This window comes from Clarias gariepinus, chromosome 5, assembly GCF_024256425.1.
Source record: "Clarias gariepinus isolate MV-2021 ecotype Netherlands chromosome 5, CGAR_prim_01v2, whole genome shotgun sequence".
Classification (NCBI taxonomy): Eukaryota; Metazoa; Chordata; class Actinopteri; order Siluriformes; family Clariidae; genus Clarias; species Clarias gariepinus.
Window position 1 is genome coordinate 1,161,348 of NC_071104.1, and position 6,153 is coordinate 1,167,500.

Here is a 6,153-nt window from a genome sequence, read left to right on the forward strand (position 1 = left end):
AAAGTCTTCATTTTGTTTGTCTTCAGCCATTCAGAGGTGGATTTGCTGGTGTGTTTTGGGTCATTGTCCTGCTGCAGCACCCAAGATCGCTTCAGCTTGAGTTGACGAACAGATGGCCGGACATTCTCCTTCAGGATTTTTTGGTAGACAGTAGAATTCATGGTTCCATCTATCACAGCAAGCCTTCCAGGTCCTGAAGCAGCAAAACAACCCCAGACCATCACACTACCACCACCATATTTTACTTTTGGTATGATGTTCTTTTTCTGAAATGCTGTGTTACTTTTACGCCAGATGTAACGGGACATGCACCTTCCAAAAAGTTCAACTTTTGTCTCGTCGGTCCACAAGGTATTTCCTCAAAAGTCTTGGCAATCATTGAGATGTTTTTTAGCAAATTGAGACGAGCCTTAATGTTCTTTTTGCTTAAAAGTGGTTTGCGCCTTGGAAATCTGCCATGCAGGCCGTTTTTGCCCAGTCTCTTTCTTATGGTGGAGTCGTAAACACTGACCTTAATTAAGGCAAGTGAGGCCTGCAGTTCTTTAGATGTTGTCCTGGGGTCTTTTGTGGCCTCTTGGATGAGTTGTCTCTGCGCTCTTGGGGTAATTTTGGTCGGCCGGCCACTCCTGGGAAGGTTCACCACTGTTCCATGTTTTTGCCATTTGTGGATAATGGCTCTCACTGTGGTTCGCTGGAGTCCCAAAGCTTTAGAAATGGCTTTATAACCTTTACCAGACTGATAGATCTCAATTACTTTTGTTCTCATTTGTTCCTGAATTTCTTTGGATCTTGGCATGATCTGGTCTACTTCTCTGTGTCAGGTAGCTCCTATTTAAGTGATTTCTTGATTGAAACAGGTGTGGCAGTAATCAGGCCTGGGGGTGACTACAGAAATTGAACTCAGGCGTGATAAACCACAGTTAAGTTATTTTTTAACAAGGGGGGCAATCACTTTTTCACACAGGGCCATGTAGATTTGGAGTTTTTCTTCTCCCTTAATAACGTAAACCTTCATTTAAAAACTGCATTTTGCGTTCAAGTATGTTATCTTTGACTAATAGTTAACGGTTTTTGATGAGCAGAAACATTTAAGTGTGACAAACATGCAAAAGAATAAGAAATCAGGAAGGGGGCAAATAGTTTTTCACACCACTGTATGGGTGCGTTCTCGTCCTGAAGAATTGTTGTCATTGCTGTTGTCTTTCTTCTTCTTCTTCTTCTTTTTTCTCTCCTAGGTTAACCAGCTTAAAGGTGCATTATTATGATCAACAGAATTCGAACAGCAGAACAAAAACCTGTTCACCTATTGATAGACAACTGTGTGATCCACCTTGGAGTCAGGCCTTCTCTAATTAGTTAGACATATAAACCTCACACAACGACACGTTTAGAGGAGAACATCTGTGCACTTGTCTAAGGCTAGTTGATGAGCCTGTCTCAACTTTATCCATTAAGATACATTTTGGGGGATATTTATACTACAAAGGATACACAATACATAATGTACTTTTAGATACATTTAGTGTTTCATTTCAGTTTCGATGTTTTGGTGTACAATAGATTTTCATGAAATCTAACATGGTTAATATACTGTTTGAATATTCAAATAAAAGTATGAATGTAATAATTTTCAAATGTAAATATAAGATCATATAAAATCATATAAAATATCAATTTTATTTTACAGAATTACAAATCTTTACCTAAATTAATTATTGCTGGCAGTTTTCTTAAGTTTCCTTGAGTCAGCGTATTTCCACCGCCGGTTTCGGTGCCCTGTGTCCCTTCACATCACATTCATCCATCTTTTGTCCGGCCTGGGTTTTGTTCCATTTCCAATCTTTGCACACTTCAGTTTGGCAGTAAGTGGCCAGGTAATGCACGTGGGTCGCAGAAGTACCATTAATAACGCAGAACCCTAATTGCACCGGTGTGGATTATGCGCACCACGCTCCATCCACACACAATGCACTGGGTTCTGGCAAAGTGCACTTAATACCAGTTCCAATGGAATTGCTATTGTTTTAGCGAAAAGAGACGTATTGATGAAATGTTCATGCTGAGCTGTGGAGTGTCTGTAGTCTTTGAAGTTAGTGACAATAGCTAATCTTTCCTCGCTAATAGCATTTCAAAGGAACGACGCAGATGAAGGTGATGTGGAATTTACACGACAAACCATTTTCGTTGTCATGCTAATACGTGAAGCGCATTATCCGTTTTGCTAATGGCTCTTAGTTATGGATTTATGGAGCGTAATGTGTTGGATGAGGGGAAACGTGCGTCTCACATTGTAATCGTGGGCACTTTATTTTTATTTGGAATGGAATGGAACTGAGACAAAACCATGGCTTCACTTTGCACTTTCTGCAGCTCCTCTATCGTGATCTTTCCATCATACAGCTGATTGTAATGTGTATGAGTGTGAGACCCACACATAGAGGGCGGAGCCTAAAAGAGCTTACTTATAGGCCTGCTAATTAATCATTAATGATTACTGCATTACCGGCTAATGTTTCAGAAAAGGTTAACGTTTTTGTCCACTATGATCACAGTGAGAGGTTTTACGCTACGCCCACTTGGCCCAATCGCATCATATCATAAATATCTGAAGATTTAAAACTGTATTTCATAGTCTGTTAGATATACAGGAGCTAATTGTGTTGAACTCTCTCACACACTTCCAGGCCACTTCCTTGTTCTCTGCTATGGTAACGGATAATGTTAATGGACGTTCATTTGATGTGAAGCCATTTTTTTAAACTTTTACCATTTCCCTGTTTTTCTCTCCAGTGTGGTCACCTGGAACCCCCGAGCCACCAGCCCGCTCATCACGACAGGCCAACAACCAGCAGCCAGTGAAAGTCACACCCAGCACGTGCTTCCTGCGCGACACGTGCATCTTTTCCAGACTGTTGCACATGCAACATCACAGAGAGAGGTAACACACTCTGAGGAAAGAGATATCAGTTATGACAGTGAGTATGAGAGAGGACAGCTTTGCTCCTGGACACAGCTGAACAGGGTGAATCATTTTCTGTTCACATCTTACATTCATGCTGTGAGTCAAATGGAGTAGAAATCAAATGTATAGTTTAAAGTGTACTATATGTAGATGTCCTCTAGGGGGCAGCATTCTGCTTAGAACAAGAACCTAATCCTGTATATGTTCAGTGCTTAGTGCCGTGTGTGCGGTGTGGAGAACCATGGAGCCTCATCCTGTTCCTGTCAGAACTTTCAGAACACAAGATTTTGTTAAATATGACTTTTAATATAAGAATAAACTGTTTACAAAAATATTGTATAGCGACTATTCACATACTCTGGTTGTTTATTCAATTTCTATAACAACAGATCCGACAGTAGTGGAGCTGAAATGAAAATGTTTATATATTAATACAATTGTTTTTAAATGTTAGATTTTTTTATAATAACGGCTTAAATAAATCACACATACCTAGAGATATAGATATGGCTTGATGTAAGGAGATTAATGTTTAATTAACACTGATGTAACATTGCAGCTTAAAAGTGGTAAAACCTTTCTAAGAGTTTTTATTTTTATTTTTTAGATAACGGTTTTGAGAATGAATATGTACAGCCCCCCCCCCCCCCCCCTCCCCCCCCCCCCACACACACACGCTATGGACTATTTGAGAGTGCAGTGATTAGTGTGTTGCACTGCTAATGAGAAGGTCCCAGGTTCAAACCCCAGGACCTAAGGCCCTTATCTCCTTCAATGTTTAAAATGTATGACAAGATTGGACCTGAAGGGAATCTGCCAAATGTAATCCTCATGTTGTTGGACTGTGGGAGGAAACCCACCAATCATGGGGAGAACAAACTCCATGCACACAGACCCGAGGTGGGAATCGAACCTGGACCCCAGAGGTGCAGGGCCATAGTACTATTGTGTCATTTCCAAATTTTATCTGTATTTTTTTTGGGTGGTCTGACTGGAATCGAACACTTTCGGGATGTATTGTTAATGAAAAATATTCAATGTTGTCATGGCAACATTAACTCAGTGATTGTGCACTAATGAGGTAAAATCAGATAATGAAACTATTAAATAAATCTCCAGGATAAATAATTAAATTATTAGATGTTGTCAGGGTGTATAATCTGTGTCGTGTTCAATTAGAGATGGAAGTTAGGACAACAAAAATTACTTAGCACTCTCTCCCACCTCGCCAACCCCCCTGCCCATCCGGACTCCACCCCAAACACATCGGTTACGTCTTAGATATCAATTGTCAGGGCAAACTGAGGAGTAAAACATATAAATTATTTTAATGCATACATTGGGTTTAATAGCATTTTGTTAAAAAATGTAAGTGAAATTTATATTATGTATAAATGTGAAATACTTATTTATTTCCAGAATTTTTTTAAAACAAAAATTTACAGAAAAATAATACATTGCACAAGTTCATGGTAATTAAGGAAAACCTGCTAATCAGTAAAGATAATAGCAAGCTTTTTCATATAACTACATTATATCTCAACCAGGACATGTAAAAACTGACCCAACGCTAGCTTACAGTGCATTATGGGTAATAAACCTGGTCCTGCAACAATTTTTTATGGATTTGTAAAAGAGCTAGCATTCCAAGAACAATAATTGACTGAAAGACTCAGATTTTTAAAAAAGGTGAAGCCATGTTAAAATCGCACGTTTGCCTCCAAAATGAAGTATAGTATTGCTAGCTTAGGCGTGCTCGCACCCTCTCCTGCAGAAGCTTCTTGGTTAGAGTATTAGCATAACGCTAAGCGTAGCCGAGGCGTGATGAGTTACAAAGTTACGCCAGAGGCGGTAAAATCGTTGTAAGAGCATTTTCAGGAACCCACTGCTGGAGGACGAGCGAATAAAAAGTAGTCTGTGTGTGTGCGTGCGTGCGTGTGTGTGTGTGTGTGTGTGTGTGTGTGTGTGTGTGTAGGGGGGTGTTGGGACACAACAGGAGGATGCTTATTCAAAAACATACCACTAAGCCAAATAAGAGGAGCACTGCAATGCACACATAGGCTTTCGAGAGAAGAGAGAGAGAAATATGTATATGAGGGGATGAAAATGTGCAAAAAAAAGGAAAAAGAAGAACAAGAAGAAAAAGGAGAAAACGAGGCCTAAATGATTTCGAGGATGCAATTTAATTTCCTGACAGCGGGCGATTAAATTTTTCCTCTTTTTTCAGAGATGCGTTTTCCACACGTGTGTAAAAATGCAAAAACACTCGGACAATGGCGGTGAGGAGAAAGCCTCTCTTATCGCAACGGCTTTACGCACAGTTGCTCCATTTGAAATGCATTTAATTGCAAATAAAGAGAGAAAGAAAAAAGCTAGGAGGATGAAGGAGAAAAAGATGGGAATAACAAGCGGCGCTTGAAGCCTCTTCTTGTATGTCGGGGGGCGGGGGTAGGTGGGGGGGATTTCATATGTGAAGATGACAATAAGTGCAAGTGTGCATACTTTGAATCTCTCGCTTTCTCTCTCATTCTCTCCTCTATCTGTATCCGTGTCTTTACTACACATTACCTTTTGTACTAACTGTACAAATCAAGTCCTTTAATTTAGCTGAGCTCTGTATATACCCCGTGCTCCTGGATTTGCCCCCAGCTTGAGTTTATTGGTGTATAGACCTTTGAGGTTCCCAGACTTTCATCGCACAATGTCGATCTTCGCAGAAGTCTAGGAAATATTTACTTCGACCTCCGAACAAGGAAAACTCCTGCTAGCTTGCGCCCAACAACTGTAACAACTACAATGGATATCAGCCCATGAGGAAGTGGTGCGAGTCGGCTGAAGCGCCACCCCTCAGATAAAGCCCAGTCACTCGCACTCAGCCTGCGTGTACAGAACCAATGCTATCTACTTGCACACATTGCACTTCTTGAAAGTTATAACAGCTACCCCAGTACATGCAACGTGGTTTTTTGATTCAATCATCAGTAACCGCTTTATCCTGGTTCAGGGTCCGGAGACTATCCCGAGGCAGGAATACACCCTGAATGTGTTGCCAGTCCATCTCAGGGCACCATACACATGCACACACAGAGACCTTCTTCTACATAAATCCACCCTAAAGCACTCACTGATATTCACTGATCCACTGATATTCAGGTATGTTGAAGAAAACCTGAAATCCCAAATAAATCCTA